At 40.7% G+C, this 20,651-nt stretch overlaps 1 protein-coding gene across 2 annotated transcripts in view; it reads left to right on the top strand.

Annotated features, from left to right (window-relative positions):
- CPQ (carboxypeptidase Q) overlaps window positions 1–20,651 on the top strand; it is a 402,483-nt gene that overhangs the window by 43,855 nt on the left and 337,977 nt on the right. The gene's annotated exons all lie outside the window — the stretch shown is intronic.

A 20,651-nucleotide genomic window follows, 5' to 3' on the forward strand; every position in this document is an offset into this window, starting at 1 on the left:
AACAGATCATCTTTATTCCCTTTTTTATATGATTGCTGCCCAAATATACAGGATGGCTATTGTTCCTTAGTCTTTGCTTCTCTAGGCTACCTTTCCAGAGATCATAAAAGAAAGATTTAAATGTCTGTAGTAGGGTTTGACAAACTACAGCTAGATCTGGCTTGCTGTTTGTTTTTGTAAATAAAATTTAATTGATACATAGCCATGCCCATATTTTATATATGATCTATGGCTATTTTTTAAAAATAAAAATATACAAAGCTGCTTTCTTTTAAAATTAGGGTCTACTGGGTTTTAAAAATTGATTTCATTTAAAAGTTCAGTTGACATTATTTTCCAGGAATATGTCAGTTGTGCAAATTAAATGAAATACAGCAGGGTTTTAAATGGCCCGAATCATCTCCCTGAGACAGAGATCCTTCTATGAACCTTACATGTAGATTGAAAACTTAATCCTATTAATGGAGTTTTCATATTCAGAGTGGTGGTTTTTAAGTTCCCTTCTCCTTATTTTGTTTGTTTTAACCAATGGAACTCTTTCAACAAATGAAATCTTAGAAGAGAGACCTATTTATTTATTCAAGATGTTATGTGTTTATTTGGGAGAGGAAGTGAGCACGAGAGAGAGCACACAAGCAGGGGCAGAGAGAGAAGGAGAAGCAGACTCCCCACTGAGCAGGGAGCCTGACGCCGTGCTCGATCCTAGGATCCTGGGGATCATGACCTGAGCTGAACGCAGACTCTTCACTGAGCCTCCCAGGTGCCCTGGAAGACCAGTTTATAAAATACATAAAGGTTGCTGCTGTGGTTGAAGAGGATTCACTTTGGAAGCCTCCTCCTCAGCCCCTCTTTCTTACCCCGTCTCCACATGGGCACCTTTATAGTGCCCTCCAGGAGTGGAAACCACAGTGTAAGGCTTCTACAGGACAGAATTTTGAACTAGTCTGGTTAGCAGTTCCTGTTCCTGACATAAGGTATAAGAGCTCTCTCCGTGCCACTTGAGGTTTAGTCTCGCTGCTGTAGCCTGTGATGCTGCCATCCTGATTCTCCCAACTGCTTGAGTCTTGACATCTTTTACATCTCAGCTGGCTTTCTGGCTTCGGGATGCCTAGCTTGCAGCTACATGTTGTGCAAAGGTAACTTTCGGGGCTCGTTGGCTTCCAGACTCCTGGTCTTTTCCACATTTGGAGAAGTGGGATTATGGCGATCTGATGATGGGGTACCCTCTCCTCATGGCTGTTCCCAGATATTCTGATTATTTTTCCAGAAAGAAGAAAATAGATACCCAAATTTTTATGTGAAATCTCCTGATCCTTTAATGTCAGCAGTTTGTTTGATATTTGGAAAAACACTGTGCAGGCCAAACAAAATATATTTGCCCTGGATGCAGCACACAGATCACTCTTTTGTGACCTTTGCCTCAAACTTTGGCCTGCGTGCCTTTTGCTTTGGCTGTTGCCTAGTCTCAGCCCCCTCTGGCTGTTCCTGCCAAGGCATCACCCACTCCCTGGGGCTGTGGGGTTGACCTTGACTTCCAAGCTATCTGATATTGAGAGCAGGCAGGACAGTGTTTGATTACTTAGCCTTTGCATCACTGCTTGCCTTAAGTGCTTCAGCCAAATGCTAGTGCTTGGGAGGCCTGATTTGTTTTCATGATTTTAGTAGAAAAGAAATGTTAGATGGAAGGATATTTTTTTAACTGTTGAAAAAGGAAGTATGACATGAGGCCAGCATTTTATTAGTCACTGACTCTCAAACCTGTTTGCCCTTTAGGGTTTCTCTGCTTGATCTTGCTTTAATATTAATCAGGTGGCCCCAATGTAATTCGAAGCTGGGTTCCTTCCCCCTCCCTTATTCTAATAAACTGGCTGACTAAAAGAGCAGGGTTTTTCTTTTTAATTAAAAAAAAGAAAGGTCTTTAACCTTCTGCCATCTTAGACATTTTCACTACCTTTTGACTGGTAAATTTTAGGCACTTGAGCCTTTTGGGCATAGCCTTTATGAAATGGAAGACCTTTGGTTTCCTAGGGATTGTTTGGCACATTGTGAGAGTGGATGTGGTCGGTATCAAGTTGGGAAACCAAGAAAAGCACTTTGTAAATCACTGTGCTTGAGTTAATATCAGACACGGTTATTTTCAGAGCCAGCCCTGCTGGTGTGCCAGGCTTGGGATTGTGAGTACAGTCCCTGGGATTGAGCTAGTGGACGGGATTAGAGCAAGGAGCTAATGAGCGCACGATTACGTGTTTGATCCCCGTGTAGGTCTGTGAGCTTAGCTCAAGGAGGGATTCCTGGTTCTACCAGTCTGGTAAGCACATGTATGGTCACAGTCCAAGGAGCACTGGATTAGAGAGTGAGCAAATCCCTAATGGCCAGGGAAGATGGAACTTGAAGTACGTGTCCTGCTGGATGTGGTGAGTGATACCATCTCTGCGTGGATTCAGCACCTCCATTACCTACATGTAGGGAGAACTTTTGCACCACGTGCAATAATCCAACATTCGGGGTTTATGAATTTTAAATAACCAACAGAAACTAACGGCTTCCAAGAAATCTGGGAAGTGAAGGGGAGTCTTATAGCTGATGGAGCTGGAGTGGACCTCCAAGGCCAAGTTAGAACTCTGTGACCAGGGGGATCCCTGGGTGGCTCAGCAGTTTAGCACCTGCCTTTGGCCCAGGGTGTGATCCTGGAGTCCCGGGATCGAGTCCCACGTCAGGCTCCTAGCATGGAGCCTACTTCTCCCTCCTCCTGTGTCTGCCTCTCTCTCTCTCTTATCATAAATAAATCTTAAAAAAAAATAAAAGAACTCTGTGACCATCCTTTTCAGGTGTGAAGCATGCACATGCATACAAAGACAATTTTCTCTTCTCATGCAGGATGAGCAAAAGGGCAGAGAGTTGTGTGGGAGCCTAAGATCGCACACACGTATGGCTATCCTGAACATCCTATATATATGTGCACATCCTGCTTTCACATTTCTTGAGTGTTTTCTAATGGAATTCTTCATGATAGGAAGGACAATTCTAGCTGTACCTATTTCCCAAAGATGAGGATTTTTTGAAATATTGTTATGAAAATTTTTAAAGTAACGGGAATCTAATAATGAACATCAATATTCACATCATCTGGGCTTAATAACTGTCAACATTTTGCCATACTTGCTACATCACCTTTTTTTTTTTGCTAATGTTAAGGCACTCTCACATATTTCTCTTAAAATATAACTGTTTTGGGGGCATGAGAGAGAAATGTGACATTGTCATATTGAAGAGACAAATCAGTTGGCTTGCACTACGTTTCGTCTTCTGGATTTGTCTGATTTGCAAGGATAAGTTTTGATGTTTTGTATGGATGTTGAAAATGGCCTTGGGTCTAGGGATTGGCGAGTGGGGAGACCCCAGACACGGAGAGCCTTTGATAATGAAGGAGATAAACACAAAGGCGGTAGGAGTTCCATATTGCTCCCTGCTGGAGCTGACAGATAGACAGTCATGTGACCACACCAGGCCATAGTCTTTTTGGAAAGAATTAGGCAATTTTTTCCTCTTTGCTAGGCCAGCGCAGAGAGCTTGAAGATATAATGATCCTATTGGGTATGTATTCTGCAAAGCGTATCCTGAATAAAACAAATTAAAACGAAGAGACAGGAAAATGAAAGGAAACAAAAGCTAAGGAAGGTCACAGAAAATTCCCAGTGGCCTGACAGCTCGAGTTGGTTCTTTCTTGAAGTCTGCTCATCTCTCTTGGGGATGGAGAGAACCTAATTTTGAAAGAGACAACTGCTTAGGACCAAGTGTCTTGGGAGAAGCTTGTGACAAACATGAGAGTAGACTTGGGGAGAAGGAAACAGCTAAAGAAGGCGGCTCGGGACGGGGGGGCAGACAGTGAGAGGGTTCGGCTCCTCTCTTTTCTCCTTTTTGTCAAAAGACCAGTGGTCGTCAGTAGCCCTTAAAACCTGTTCTGATCTTTTTTTTTTTTTAAAGGAGTCTTAAGGTTCTTTTTTTTTTTAATTTTTATTTATTTATGATAGTCACACACAGAGAGAGAGAGAGAGAGAGAGAGAGGCACAGAGACACAGGCAGAGGGAGAAGCAGGCTCCATGCACCGGGAGCCCGATGTGGGATTCGATCCCGGGTCTCCAGGATCCTGCCCTGGGCCAAAGGCAGGCACCAAACAGCTGTGCCACCCAGGGATCCCCTGTTCTGATCTTGAAGGCGTTTTGGAAGACCAACTTCACCTGGAGCAGGGGTTCTGAGACTTGGATGCACGTTAGTATCACCTGGGAAGCTTTACTGATGCCGTGTCCTACCCTCAGAAATTCCAAGGTAATTGGGCTCAGATGTGGCCATGGCAACAGGATTTTTAGGTTCCCCAGGTGATTCAGTGTGCATCTACATTTGAGACCCACTGACATAGAGCAGTAAGCTACATATACAGTGATTTGATTTTTTTTTTAAGATGTACTCAAGTCTCTCCCCTCCTCCAACAAGCCTCATGGAATCCCAGGGCACACACACAAAAATAAAAGCGGAGGTTCTTTAGTGAAGGTATTCCTGCCGCCTTGCTCACGGGGTACCATCTGGCATCACCATTACCCATTTCTTTCAAACTCTCTCATTTCCTCCCTGTAGCAGCACCTTCCTTCCATAGCCGAGCTCTGAAGAGGAATCCTATTTAAAATAATAATAATAATAATAATAACCTATCTAGAGTTTACTGGATTTTAGCCACCTAGACCTGGATATTTTTTTATAAATTCATTTTTTATTGGTGTTCAATTTGCCAACATATAGAATAACACCCAGTGCTCATCCCATCAAGCTGAGCAGACCTGGATTTGAATACTGGCTCTGTCGTTTGGTTGACTGTGTGACTTTGCACAGGTATACCTAAACTCCCGGACCTTTGCTTCCTTTATCTCTTAATTTGAGATAGTACCTATCTCACAAGTTGTAATGAACAAAGTTGGGCGTATGATAGTGTATTCTCAATAGCGGTGAGGTCCTTGGGTAGTTCAGGCTGTCCTTGAGGCCACCATCAACTTTTATATCTGTTGTGGGGAAGGATTGATGTTTTGGTTTAATCTTTAGTCACCTTCATCCGTGTTGCAGGATGAACACAGATTCCCTCTACCTATGATGGATCTAACATTCTTGATTGACTTATGGCACCATAAGAAGAGATGGGGTGGGGAGGAGTTGCTCACTGCTGAGTGGTGGAGAGCCAGAAGCTTCCATGAAGTGCTCAGGAAATGCTCTGTAAGCAGATGAACTATGACAATCAGTGGAGGGGCTGTAGGCACAAGTCCATTTTCATGGTAATGCCTATGTGAACGTGGTACAAGGGTCCATACTAATGGTGGTGGTGTTTAGGCCACCAGGGGGTTGAGCTGGGAAGTTCTCTGTGGATCAGAGATACAGGTTCATGACTAAGCATTTTTTGGATTTAAGTGTTTTTTTTTTTTTTTTCTTAGAACAATGGAGGGGAGCTCAGGTCATGATCCCAGGGTCTTGGAGTCCAGCCCCACGCTGGGCTCCCTGCTCAGAGGGGAGCCTGCTTCTCCCTCTGCCTGCTGCTCCTCCTGCTTGTGCTCTCTCTCTCTCTAGCAAATATTTTTTTTTTTTTTTAAGTAAAGAACCATGGAGTTTTAAGCAGGCCTGAAAAAACATATTCTTTCCCATTTTGGTATATTCTCATACGGTCAGAGAAAACTCCCAGGTAGTACAGAAACCACACTGTCCCCACTGGGAGTATTTTGCAGCGTTGCTACAAAGTGAACTTGACTGATGTGAATTTAACTTCCTCCTCCTCCTACTTCCCACCAGACATTAGGAAGCGGTGAGGTGGCTCGGGGTGCTCGGGGAGATGACGAGAGAGGTCAGAGGCTTGGGGATTACAAAGTTAGATGATCTGTGATTGGAGGATTTTGAGTAGAAAATGCAGATCACAGGTATCGAAAATCTGTTAAAGGAAAGACTCATTTTCATCTGGGTTTGGCCCCATCTCAATGACCTGGAACTAATGATTCGAGTCTCAGCGTGGCAATAGGTGGTATTTCCTGTTGGTGTTTTACGAAGCTCGCATCAGTTTCCACATTTGTTCTCTGCGCAGCCCTGACCGCTGCAAAATGAAAAACGCTTTTTAGTTTCCTCAGTATTCAGAATTGAAGAACTTTCCAGAGCAGCTTTCATTGCTTTCTGGCATCTTGATAAATGGAGGAATGGCCCGTGAGGTGTAGGTGGTTGGGCCGGGAGGATGTTTGCTGGACCAAGTGTGGAAGATGTTAGTCTGTTAAAAAAATTTTTTTTGAGTTATCTAATTCACACATTATTATCCAAAGCATGTGGGTTTGTTTATAATTTCCATCAAATAGACAGATGAAAATTAAAACGAAACAAAACAAAACAAAAACAAAAAACAAATACCCACAAACCTCCCATGAACTAAAAAGTGAAATCTGGTTTTTTGGAACAGTGAAATCACCTTTTTTGTAATTTGAAATTGAGACCCAGACACTTTCTGGCAACTGTGGTGCGGTCTCAATGGTGGCCTCCCTCTCCTGTTATCTCCCTGCTCCCTGGCACACCTGCCCTCGCGCCCGGGTGCTGAGCAGGACCCGCACGTGGCTCTGCTGGGAGTTCGCTGGCCCACGGTGTCCCACTGAGACCGCCCCCTGCACGTCTGTGGCCTTTAGCATTTCTCCTTCTGCAGAAAATTTCTATTCTTAAAAAAAAAAAGTCTCAATGTGACTGTGTTGTCTAAGAATTTGATTAAAATGGCTCAGATCAAGGTGTATGAGAGAGATCGATCCCTGATAAGATTCAAGGTCTTATTCCCAGAGGAGTATATACAAGGAGTCCCTGGTAAACCTCAACTGTTGTATGTCAACAAAGGCATTTTCAGGATTTCACGTGCAGATTTGGCAGGTGGGGCGGAGGGAGGGCGGAGAGTCTTTCGTAGGGACCCCCTTCAAATCCCAATGCCGGCCTTCTCCGTCAAACCCGCTTTGAAGATAGGACCTAATCAAGTCTTACCTTAACAGCACGGAATCCCCTTGAAACCTCCCCACGGCCAGACCCTCAAAGGTCCTTTTCATTCCCGCCAGGGACCAGAAGACGTTGACGACACCTCGGTTCCCGCCCGCTGGTGCCTGTCGGTCCTCCAAGTCGGTGAGGGAGTGAGATTTGTGGGGTGTAGGAATTTCAGTTCCTCACTTTGCAATCAATTAACAAGTGACTTAATTTACTGGGGTCCCGACTTCTCAGTCTCAGGCACATCTCTGTGTCCCTGTCACCGCTTTTAACGATGAACTCTTTCCATCCATCGTTACTCAGTGAATACGTGGTTCAGTTATTTCTTACGACGGCCTGGTCCACTGGGAATACGACGTGCAGTCTCCGTACCTAATCTTCAATTTTCTAGTAGCCACGTTAAACACATAAACAGAAATAGGTGAAATAAATCATCAGTAATATATTTTGTTTAATCCAGTGTTGAAAATAGGACTTCAGCATGTCCTCCACATCAATAAGGGAGTATCTCATATTCCTTTTTCCCTGTACTTTGTCTTTGAAGTCTGGGCTGTGTTTTACAGTCGGTTTTCAGTGGCCACGTTTCACACGTTCGGTAGCTGCACGTGGGTGGTGACTTCCATATTCCTGGGCTCAGACAATTTCTGAATAAGAAGAGTAGAGAATTGTGAGATTATGCTTCGTGTTCATTAGACTGTCTTTTTTTGTAAGAAATGTTAGAGTTGAGAGGACTCTTCTCCCCAGGTTCCCTCATGCCTCCGTGTCCTTGGGTTCAGTGATTGTCAACTGGGGCTGCCGTCTGTGGTTCTAGAGGGGCACACGGTGCGCCCGGACGGAATGCTGATCACAGGGCCGACGGCTGTACGCAGTACTCTTCCAGGAGCGCTACCTAGTTATGGCCTGGAATGTAGTTAATTTTCATAAACTACTTGTGCTCGGAAAGAAGGTGTATTCTCAAGTTGTGTGCATTGTTTCAGGTTTTTTGTATCGTTCAGATTTTTATAGCATGACTAATTTTTTTGTTGCTGGATATGTCAGTTACTGAGGAGATATGTTAAAAACCTCCACTATTAAGTGGATTTTCCATTTTTCTGTCATTCAGACATATGTTTCCATATATACCTTTGAATCCATGTAATCAAGTGCATATATATGTAAAATTGTTATGTATTTCTAGTGAATTGAGCCTTTTATGTAGTGATTCTCTTTATATCCAGTGATTTTTTTTTTTTTGCCTATGAATCTGTTGTCTGATACGGATATAACTTTTCCAGTTTTTTGATTAGTGTTTTCTTGATAGATCTTTTTCATAAAATTTACATTTTTTGCATGTTAAACTTTAGATATGTCCCTTGTGCTGGGTGTTATCCTATATGTTGGCATATTGAACACCAATAAAAAATAAATTTATATGTAAAAAAAGATATGTCCCTTGCAAATAACCTAGAGTCATATTTTTGTTTTTTATTATTTTTAAAAAGATGTATTTATTTGAGAGAGAAAGAGCACATGCCTCCATGAGTGGGGGGAGGGGCAGAGGGAGAGAGAGAGCGAGAGTGAGAATCCTTAAATAGACTCCCAGCTGAGCGTGGAGCCTACCTTGGGGCTTGATCCCAGGACCCTGAGATCATGATCTGTACCGAAATCAAGAGCTGGGCACTTTAGTGACTGAGCCACCCAGGCGCCCCTTTATTTCTTAATCCAATCTGACAGTATCTATGTTTTAACGAGATATTTAAATCCACTTACATTTATTATGATTGATGTTATATTGGATACATTTCTTCCATCTTGTAATGGTTTGAACTGTGGAGTGTTGATCTGGATTTATCAAACCCCTTGATTGAAAGAAGTCCCAATTGCTGAGTCACCCAGTCACCAACCACAGCCCATTATGGTAGACTGTCACCATGGCCCCAACAGCATAGAGGCTTGGCATTAAATGGCACCATAAAATGATGTAGAAACTGGAGATGGTTAGCAGGGTAAAGAACAGTGTAGGGAAGAAAAAGTTCACCATCAGCATAAATTTAAAGGGACTATTGGGGGATCCCTGGATGGCTCAGTGGTTTGGCGCCTGCCTTCGGCCCAGGGCATGATCCTGGAGTCCCGGAATCAAATCCCACATCAGGCTGCATGGAGCCTGCTTCTCCCTCTGCCTGTGTCTCTGCCTCTTTCTCTCTCTGTCTCTCATGAATAAATAAATAAAATCTTTTAAAAAATAAATAAAAAATAAAGGGACTATTGTATGCATCAAAACATTAGCAGCAAACGACAGAACTAGAACAAGTGGCTGGAATTAGACTTCATTCACTGAATGACTGTTACGTGCCAGGTGAATTTCTAAGTGCTTTTCACAAACCACTGAGGTAGGAGGGTTATTATCTTCATTTTATAGGTGAGGAAACTGAGGCTCAGAGAGCTTGAAGAAGATACTCAAGGTCAAAGAACTAGTAAATGGCAGAACTGGGAATTGGACGCGATTTCTGTGTGATTCTAAAATTCCTGCTTTGTCCACCGAATTATGTCACAGGGAGGCCAATTGTCAAATACCAAATAAAGGGAGAAGTCTCTTTTAATTAAAATTGATAGGAAACGTAATGAATTATCATTCAGGGTAATGAATAACCCATCTTTGGACATTTCCAATCAGAGATGAGGTAGGCATGTATCCAGACTACCGGAGTGGGAATTTTACTTTGAGCGGGAAGTTGTACTTGAGAACAGATGCTTGGATTATATGACCACTAAGGTCTATTTCAGTTTCCATCGCCGTATTGAAACTGTGCCAAAGCTTAACAAGTATGTGCCTTTCAAAACTCTCCCTACCTTTGGAAAGTGACTGCAGTGTGAACCTGTCCTTTCTTCACGAAGCCTCCTTAGTAACTCACAGCAGTGTTCTATCATGTGTACAGGTGGAGGCTTAGTAAAATGCTGTTTGATGAAAGTTGGCTTGGCCTGTTGAGATAGGAGAAAAGCAAGTCGTGTGTATTTTATGGAGTGGATCCATGACTGCGGCATACGGTTCATTAATTTGGAACGCTGGAGCCAAGAAATGCAAAAGCTGAGGGACTTTACTATTAACGTACCTCCTCGTATTAAAAATCTTAACAATAAAGCCATACCTAATTTAAACAATCTTCTAGAAATGAAATATTATTTTGTAAATAGCTTTGAGTAAGCAGCCAGCTTACATTGGGGGGATAGAGGTATTTCCTCGGTCTCTTGCTTCGTTGGCGCATTCTGTCTTGTGAAACCCGGGACCTAGAAGAACAAAAAGATCTGATTTCTGCCAGGAGCCTCATCAGGTTGGCCCCTGTTCACTCTTGCTTCTGTCCACCTGATTTTCTTCATCCTCACGGCTCCTCCATCAGTAGCCACTTCGCCTTCTTTTAAAGCCCAGCCCAGAACGTGTTTCCCAGGGGCTTCTATTGACCTGTGCCTCGCTTCCTGTACCTGTGCCTCTCCAAGTATCCAAGTGGCAGCTGAAGTATATGAAAAAGGATTTTACACATTCTTTACTTTTGAGTAGTCCTATTAAGCCTTGTAACAGCGACTTCACAGCTGTCCTCTCCTCTCCAACACCTCTCTGAGGTGGCTAAGGGAAGATCTCATTATAGCATTTTGACAGGTGAGGAAACTGAGGCATAAGGGGGTTGTGCATTGGCAGGGAGTCAGCAGAGTCAGCAGTTTTAGCATCTCTCAGCTCTGTAGTTCTGACGGCTGAATGTTCCGTTCCAAAATAGTCTCCCTTCGTTTCTGATTCTTGGACTTCAAGTTGTATGACGTGGCTGATCCCCTCAGTTTGGTGTATTTGCAGTTGGCTGAGCTCATTACCTAAATGTGCCAACCGAGTGCTACCCAAAGCCTACTGCCTGTGAGCCCCCTTTGCGAAGGGCCCACTACTGAGGTGAGGATGCTATCCCCTGCGTGCATGAGACCGAAAAAACATCCAAGAAAAATTCTTGCTTTCAGAGTCTGACTCGTTGTTGCTATAGATTGGTTGTGTGGGTTTCCTCTAGCTGGCCCACGTTGACTCTGGATCATTTCGGGCAGTCAGTCTTGTGAAGTGTAAAGATTACTTGGAACTGGGTGCCCGGGGTTCTAATTCTGGAACTTCTTGAGATTAGCTTCATCGCTCTTATTCCCGGGCCTCAGCTTTCTCACCTGACAGTTGAGGGGCTTGCACCAGATTGATGATTCTTGGAATATGGCCTTTAGAGGATCACATGTATCCGAACCACCAGGGCTGCTTGTTAAAAGTCTAAATTCCTGAACTCCACCCAGGCCTACAGAAGTGGAACCTGTGGGATCGGCACTCAGCTACTGACCTTTCAATAAGCTAAGTATGTGCCCTAAAGCTTGAGCGCCTCTAGATGAGTTGGTCTCTCAGGTTCCTTCTACTTCTGATGTCCTGTGACTCTCTGAGAAAGACAAAGGAAGATAGCAATTATGGATTTAATTTTGGGAGGAATTTCTTTACTCTTCTTTTGCATGTGTGTGCAAATATTTATTGACATACCAAAAGCTATGTGTGGTTAATATGTAGACAAAATGATGAGTTTGGAGTTAAATATATGCTTGTCAGACCATCACCGATATCAGTGCTATAAACGTATCCATCCCCTCCAAAAGTTTCCTTCTCCTTGCTTGCTCTTTTTCTTCCTTTCTCTACTCCTTCCCCCTTCTTTCCTTCTCTTTCTTTCCTCCTTCCCTCTCTCCCTTCTTTATTTTGTGGTAAGAACACTTAACATCAGATCTATCCTCTTAACATTTTTTAAGTATACAATATTGTTGACTATAGGTATTACGCGGTCCCGTAGATCTCTAGGACTTACTCATCATGCATAACCGAAACTTCGACCCTTTGACCGACGCTGCCTCATTTCCTCCTCCCCCTGCCCCTAGCAACCACCATTCTTCTCTCTGAGTCTCTGAGTTTTACTATTTTAGATTCCTTATATAAATGGGATCACGTAGTATTCTTCTGTGTCTGGCTTATTTTACTCAGTATGGTGTCGTCTGGGTTCACTCATGTTGTGACAAATGGCAAGATTTCCTTTTTCGAGGCTGGATAATATTACATTGTATGTAAATACTACATTTTTCTTATCCATTCATCTTTCTATGGACATTTAGGTTGCTTTCATGCCTTGGGCATTATGAATAATGCTGCAGTGAACATGGGAATACAATATCTCTTTGAGATTTTTTTTTTAATTTTTATTTATTTATGATAGTCACACAGAGAGAGAGAGAGAGAGAGGCAGAGACATAGGCAGAGGGAGAAGCAGGCTCCATGCACCGGGAGCCCAACGTGGGATTCGATCCCAGGTCTCCAGGATCGTGCCCTGGGCCAAAGGCAGGCGCCAAACCGCTGCGCCACCCAGGGATCCCGAGATTTTTATTTCAATTCCTTTGGATATATACCTAGAAGTGGGATTATTGGATCATATGAATTCTATTTTAATTTTTTGAGTAACTTTCATGCTATTTTTCAAAATGGCTTCACCAGTTTATACTCCCTCAAATAGTACACACCCTTGCCAACATTTGTTATCTCTGTCTTTTTGGTAATGCCGTCCTAACAGGTGTGAGATGGTATCTCATTTTGGTTTTGATTTGCATTTTCCTGAGGATTAGTGATGTCAAGAGCATTTTCATGTACCTATTGGCCATAACCAGTTACTCTTCGTCAATGTCAAAGACTCTAGTTGTTCTAAATTTACAGAAATCAACTAATCAGCATGTGATGACAATATACTATTTTCATTATTGATGCCTGCTTTGCCCAGCTCATCTGTTTGGTCCTGTTTCTTTCCAGAAGAGCTATAGTAACCTTCAATCTCTTTTCATCCAAGTCTGTTTTATACTATCATCAATTTTTTAAAAATTCGGTGAATAATAGACACTAGGTCCTTCACACAACTGATACGCTTTTTTTTTTTTTTTTTTTTTTTGGTATTACAAAACATTGGATTTCTCAACATGCCCTACTAGATCTTTTCAAGTATTGCATCATAACTTGTCTTTGGAATCTTGTTTTTTTTTACCTTCATCCACGCAGAGTCCTTTGGTTCTCAAACTAGTGTAAGTAGCTGATTGCCTAGAGTCATCTTTTGTTTTTTTTTTTTTAAATATGAAATAGCTTTATATTTTACTCAGGTGTTGGATCCAGCAACAATCATATACACAGAAAATATGCTAAAACATTAAGCCATAAGCTTTTATTAATAAAGAAACAAGCGTGGATTTAGTTTGGTTCCTTGTGTTTTTTATTTAATGTTTTTGTGTATTTTTACTGTTTGCTACTTCTTGCTATTTGAAAACTGAAGACAAATATGAAAGAAATATTTTTGCAAGAATAGCTCAAATGAAGTCTAGTCTATATGTTTCTTTAGGAAAAAGAATTGTTGCAGCAGATTCTAACAGCTCTCCATGATCTGATTTAAAGAGTGAAATACCTCGAATCAGTGTTTTCTGTGAACTGTTCTAAGTAGCGGAGTCTGTGTCCTTGTGGTTCTGTTTCTGGAATGCCCTCCTGAAGCCTCTCCTCTTGAAGAACTCTTACTCATTGTTCAAGCTCCAGTGGATTTGTTACCTTCTCCGCGAGACCTTCTCTGACCCCTACAGATAAAACCAACTGCTCTGTCCTCTGTATTATCCATGTTACCTGGGATATTTGTGCATTTTTGTGGTTGATGTTAATGATGTTTCTGTGTTATACACTCAGCTTTATACCTAAATGCCTCTATGGGGTCTGATGTAAAGTTGATATTCAATAACTGATGTTAAATTAAAGCCTTATTTTGAGTTAGATATTTATTCCTCAAGAGACTTCTCCTTCTTACTTAATTTTGTAGTACTTGGAAGCACAGGTTTTTACATGTACCCATTTGGCAATAACAGAGGCCTTGCTCTGGGAAGTAATTCAACTCTACCAAGGGGCAGTCAAGAAAAATTCATATATTGAGAGTGATGTGATGATGGCTATTTGAAAAGCTTGAAACTACCTTTTTTTAGTTTAATAGACTTGTATCTGTCTCAAATCTGGATTCGGGCCAGTGCTTTGATATCTCAGTCAGCTCGGGTCAGAACTCAGGAATCTGTAATCTTTCATTCTGCCCTGCAAGTTGCTTAAATGAACCGTCCATAGATAATGAAGGCCTAGGACTGGATGTAAGAAGGGGAAAGAGGCTGCAGCTTGGGAGGGGTGCTCTTCTTGCAGCGTGCAACCCTCGGTTGTGAAAAAGGCTTCGTTCGGGTCTGGTAAAGACCTCGAGCAGGAAGGAAACACAAGGACACAGTGGTCAAGGAAGTACTTAATCCTGGGGTTGGCCCGGTGCGAGGGAGGAGGCACACGGCCCTGGAAGGACGTTTTATCTTTCCATTTGTTTAGGGTTTCTTTGTTTCATCTCAGTGTTTTGCTTATGTAATTTATAGTTTATTTATTGTTATCAAGTTTAAATTATAGCTATTGTGAATTGGATCTTCTCCTCATTACATTTTCTACTAATTATTTCTAACACATGGAAAACTGAATCTTGCAGGTGCGAATTATAGAGTGCAGCTTGGCCATGTGTATTAAAAGTTGGCAAATTGAACACCAATAACAAATAAATTTATTATTAAAAAATATACATACCAAAAAAAGCCTTAAAGGTTTTTTTTCTCTTTTTAAGTCTTAAAGGTTATACTATCTTTTCTTACTAATTCCACTTCTAAGAATTTTTCCTAATGACATAATCTGATGAACGTATTAAGATGCTTGTATAAGGATCTTTTTTTGGATCCAATCTAAAGGCCCCCAAACAGAAAACCGATCACACAAATCGATTCCTCCGTACAAGGGAACATTATATAGGCATTCAAATGACTCAGAGATTTATTTATGGAAAAGGAAAGAGCTACATAATATTTATTTATTTATTTATTTATTTATTTATTTATTTATTTATAAGATTTTATTTATTTATTCATGAGAGACAGAGGCAGAGACACAGGCAGAGGGAGAAACAGGCTCCAGCAGGAAGCCTGACGCGGGACTCGATCCCGGGACCCCAGGATCACACCCTGGGCCGAAGGCAGATGCTCAATCGCTGAGCCCCCCGGGGATCCCCCATATCATCAGTTTTTTTTTTTTTTTAAAGCTGTGTATGAGACTGCAGGTTAATTATGATTACTTTTATAACATGTATGTATTTATGTGTATTAGCACCAAACAAGTACTGGGAATCCTACACTGATTTTTTTTCTTTTGATTTATCTTGACGTTACACGTTTTCTACAGGAAACACATAATATTTGAGTTATTGAGAGATAATAATTCTTTTTCAAAATCATTACATATAGAAAGGATAACTCCTTCAGACTGGTATTTTCCAGATTGAGTGAATACTGCCCGGACTGGAGTGAACGTAAGGTGTACTTTAGCATATTAAATAACTGAGTGGGAAGGCAAACAGCTTGACTCCCAACTTGGTGGTAGAAGCTAATATTAGGGAGACACTTCTGAATTTTACTCAGTTATTTTACAGTAGAACTGTTAACGTGGGATAACTGCTCTTGGATTCCTGGGATCTTTCCTTTTTCCCTGGTTTTCAGACACTGAGATCGTGCTCCTTCCCTTGAGTGTCGCTGGTATATTTCTGGCTGGTCATTCATTCTTTTTGTTCGTTTTGTTAAAAATTTTAAGAGTAAGTTTTCATGATTCCATTTCATTCCATCCTTTTATCCTGTGAGTCCTTCCAGTGCTATTAAGTCTAGAAAATTCTTCCTCTCTAAAATCTGGCAAATATTTAGCCATTCTGGCTCAAAAACATATTTTCATTTAATTCTAAAGTTTATTTTAAATCTATTTTTGTGTGGTGTGAAGTGAGATCATAAGTGTTTTTTTTCCCCAGAAATACTTAGCTGGTTTTATACAAGCTATTTATGGAATAATCCATTTTTTCCATATTGGCTTGCGGTGTGCACTTTGTCATATATTAAGTAATAGATACAAAGCTCTATTTCATGCCTGTTTGTTTTGTTGCATTGAAATATTGACTCTTAACACCAGCATTATACTGTTTTGATTATTAAAGGATTAAAATACAGTTTGATATCTAATTTGGATATATTTCCACTGGTTCTGCTTTTTTAAAAAAAAAAAAACCTCTCTTCACACACAATGATTGCCATGCAACAATGCTCGACATTATGTTAAAAATGTGGATATTGGGAGGGGGGGAATAATTGACATTTTCTATTTTTTTTTCTACCCTTCTAAGGGAATGTTTTATCTTTCCATTTTTTAGGTTTTCTTTGTTTCATCTCGGTGTTTTGCTTATGTAATTTATAGTTTATTTATTGTTATCAAGTTTAAATTATAGCTATTGTGAATTGGATCTTTTCCTCATTACATTTTCTACTAATTATTTCTAACACATGGAAAGCCGAATCTTGGATGTATGTCTTATAATTAGCCAATTTGTTGAGCATTATTTTAGTTGTAATAGTGTTTTGGTTCTCTTATATCATCTTGTGCAAAGAATCAATAATTTCTACCGTCTTTTCAAATACTTATGGATCTTGTTTCCTTTTTTTTTTTTTTCTGAGGTTTTTATTTATTTGAGAAAGAGAGAGAGTATGAGTGGGGAGGAGGGGCAGAGGGAGAAGCAGACACTCGGCTGTGCAGGGAGCCCCACGTGGGGCTGGACCCCAGGACCCCGAGATCGTGACCCGAGCGGAAGGCAGCTGCTTCACCGGCTGAGCCATCATCTCCATCATCATCACCAGGGGCCCCATCTTGTCTCTTTACTTGAATGTCAGTTGTGAATCGACACCCCTATTACCTGGCCCCTGATCTTAGCGAGAGCAGCTTTAGTAATTTGTTGCCGGGAGGTATTGGCGGTAGGTCTAAGACAGACTCGGAAGTACACTTTCCTTCCCACTTTACTAGGAGAGGCGTGAAGATCAGAAAAAATAAGTGCTGAATGTTATCAAGTGATCTTTTGTCCTTTTTTGATAATTACATGCTCCTCTTATTTGACCTTAGTGATGTGATGTGTTCTATTAATATATCTTCTAATATTAAGTAATCCTTGCATTCCTGGGGTAATCCCTACTCGATGTGGTGGCTTATTATTTTAATATATTTTGACTTAATTTCACTGGTTCCTTATTTAGGATTTTCGCACTGTATCCGTAAATGAATCTTTTCTGGAGTCCCATTTCTTGAAGTGTTTTCTAAGAAGGAATATTAGGAGGAAAAATAGAGTTCCACGGGCACATGCATTTGAGAAAGGCAGATCAAAACATTTAAACAAATGTCTTTGCTTCTGGCTTCCCAGAGACGTTGATATGCTAGACGTGCTGTAAATCTCTGACCCAGTGTTTCCTGAACTCATCCACGATGGACCAGGCTTCCTCGGGAAGTGGTGGTAATTTCCACAGAAACCTTTGGAATATACTAGGCATTGTCCTATTTTGGCCTCAAATGTAGGTTAACCTCATAAGGTGAACTGGGGTTCACCTTTTCATAATTTTTACAACAGCTACAACATGGCTGTTTAATCATTTCTTGAAAACTTGAGAGGCCTCGTCCGTAGCACGGTCGGGGCCTGGAACCAGTTTAGCAGATTATCCCTCGGTGACACTTGCGACGTCTTCAATGGATAGTCGGCTTTCCTGTGCCCCTGAATCAATCTTATTATTTAGCATTTCTAGAAATTATCACTCTATTGATATTTCCAATTGGTTTAAGTATAATTGTGGGTATAATTCTCTGAAGTTATTAAGACACATTGGCTTATCTGTTGGTTAAAAAAAAAAATGAAATGAGACCATCTAATGCCAAATGCTTGACACATGGCACTTGGCACCTAGTAAATGATGAACTCTTGTATTTCCTACCTCTTTTCTAACTTTGTTTCTTTCTTTTGGACTCAGATTTGTTAGAATTTTGTCGATTAAAACCTCTTTTCCCAAACTACCACCTGTTCCACTTGCTTACTTATCGACTTATCTAGGCATCACTTATTGTTTTAAAATTTACTAGTTTTCTTTTTTTTAAATATTATTTATTTATTCATGAGAGACACACACACAAAGAGGCAAAGACACAAGCAGAGGGAGAAGCAGGCTCCATGCAGGGAGCCCCAAGTGGGACTCGATCCCAGGACCCTGGGGTCACGCCCTAGGCCAAAGGTGGAAGCTCTCCTGCTGATCCCCTGGGAGGCCCAAAATTTATTAGTTTTTTGCTTAGATTTTCATTTTATTCTTCCTGCTTTGCTTGCAGTTGTTTTTTGTTTTTTCTTTCCTTTCCAGCTTCATGAATTGATTGGTTCATTTAAAAGAAAATTCTTGACTAATAAAGAAAATATTTAAATTTATCCATTTGATTTAAAATTACGTCTGTATTTCGTGGTCCTTTGTGCATATGGTACAACATTCAGAGAATAGAGAAGGACTCCCAGAGGAAAGCAAGTTTCCCCGCCCCTGGGCCAGGTCCCCATCCCAGGTCCCTAGCTTTCTTTCCAGAGCTGCTCCAGGGCATTTGGGTTTTGGGAATAGTTCTATCCGGAATGCTTACATTTTTACTTAGTTATTATTTTCATTAGGTTTAAATAGGCTCTAATTTTAATTTAAATTTCTCATTTTATATTATAATAGGAGAGTGGCTTTAAAACTCCTTTTTTTTCCCCCATAGGACATGAAATAATTTTGTTATTAATGTCTACTTTTATTGCATTGTGATTAGAGAATGTGGCCTATAATTTATGCTGTTTGTTTTTTTTTTTTAAATTTTTTTTTAAGGTATTTATTTATTTATTTGTGATAGTCACAGAGAGAGAGAGAGAGGCAGAGACACAGGCAGAGGGAGAAGCAGGCTCCATGCACCGGGAGCCCGACGTGGAATTCGATCCCGGGTCTCCAGGATCACGCCCTGGGCCAAAGGCAGGCGCCAAACCGCTGCGCCATCCAGGGATCCCAATTTATGCTGTTTGGATGTCCTGAGACGAACTCTGTAACCAACTACCTGGTCAATTTTTAGAAATATTTCATAGATATTTAAAAATGTATCATCTCTAAAGGCACACAGTATATAATTATTAATTTAAATTTTTTTTTATTTAATAGTTTTTGCCTTGCATTCCTTCATGTTCCGTGTCTACAATATCATCTTCTCTGTCTTTTTTATCCTTTTTTCCTGGGATAGCTTGATTCAATCTTACTTTCTTTCAGGTCTGTCATTTGCTAGGATTGACTCGGGTTTAATGCTGAGTACCAGCCCCCTAACACGGTGACTTTCCTCCTCATCAGTTCGTAATTTTGATTTAGACCCACAGTCAGAATGTCTGTAAGTAATATTCTTTGGAGGTTTGGATATCTCGGGATATTTGCTGAGCACATTCACACCTGAAAATATTGTTCTCGTGCTTTGGGACACGCGGAGACACATCTGAGCTGTCAGATTCTTTGGGCACGGGTTGTTTTTATTTTCTCGGAAATCTCTTTATAAACTGATACCTGCTGGTTCCTGATACATATAGTATGGGGGGCGTCTGAGATCAGCCTTTTGCTCCACTCCAACCTTTTTTGCTCCATATTTCCCTTTGTAGCAGTTGTTTTGTTGCCTGCTCTGTTCATGTGTGTTATCACATGGAAATCCAGAAATTTATCCAGGTATGATTCTTTAAAAAAATTCTCACTCAACCGGGAACACCGTCTTTCCGTTTCAGCTCTTTTTCTTAAGTTGAGAAGTTTTATTTGATCATTGTTTCTAACCCTATTTTCCCTCCAGCATACCCATAATAGGTTGGATTTGTATTCTATACTCCTCCTACTTGCATCTTCCTTCTCGTAGCTCTTGTTTCCCTGTCTCTGCTGCCTATATGTTCCGTAGGACCAGCAGCTCCAGCACCACGAGGAACTTGTTAGAAATGCAGAATTTGGCCCCATTCCAGAACTGCTGAATCAGAACTGCTATTTTAACAAGTGATCTATGTGCACTTGAAAGTTTGAGAAGCACTTACTCTCCGTTTTCGTTAGTATGTCTTAAAAATCCATCCTGATTGCATTTTGGATTTCCTTATATTTTTGTACCTTAGCATATTCTTTCGCCAGTTTATTTTCTAATTATCGTGGTCTGGTCTTATTTCATAGAGGTAGTGACCTTTTACAACTTTATGAAGATAACAAGATATGGTTTAATTTTTCACCTGTTGTGGAAAACTATTTTTAGAAGCTTCTCTTTCTTTGAGGCTTCAGAGTGTTATTTTCTCTTTTGCTAGAGGGTTTTTTCCCCCCATAAAATCCATTTGTTGGCTTTTTCCCCACCCTTTCACTCTTGAGAGAAATCTTGTGAGGTCTAGTCAGGCTTTGTCTTTGTTACCTAAGGGAATTTGTGAATTATTTTTCACCCTACTGTTTGCATGTTCTACTCAGATTTAACCTAAAAATTTAATTTGATGTTTCCTTTATTTCTTATTTCTACATCTAACAGGCATTTATCTATCATAGATTGAACAGATTAGGATTACAGTTATTATCCTCTTAACAAACCCTTGCATTTTTTAAAACTATAAGGTCATATACAATTTGAAGTTAGTTAAGTAGCACAAAATACTAATTAT

The sequence above is a fragment of the Canis lupus genome, chromosome 29 (genome assembly GCF_003254725.2).
Source record: "Canis lupus dingo isolate Sandy chromosome 29, ASM325472v2, whole genome shotgun sequence".
Classification (NCBI taxonomy): Eukaryota; Metazoa; Chordata; class Mammalia; order Carnivora; family Canidae; genus Canis; species Canis lupus.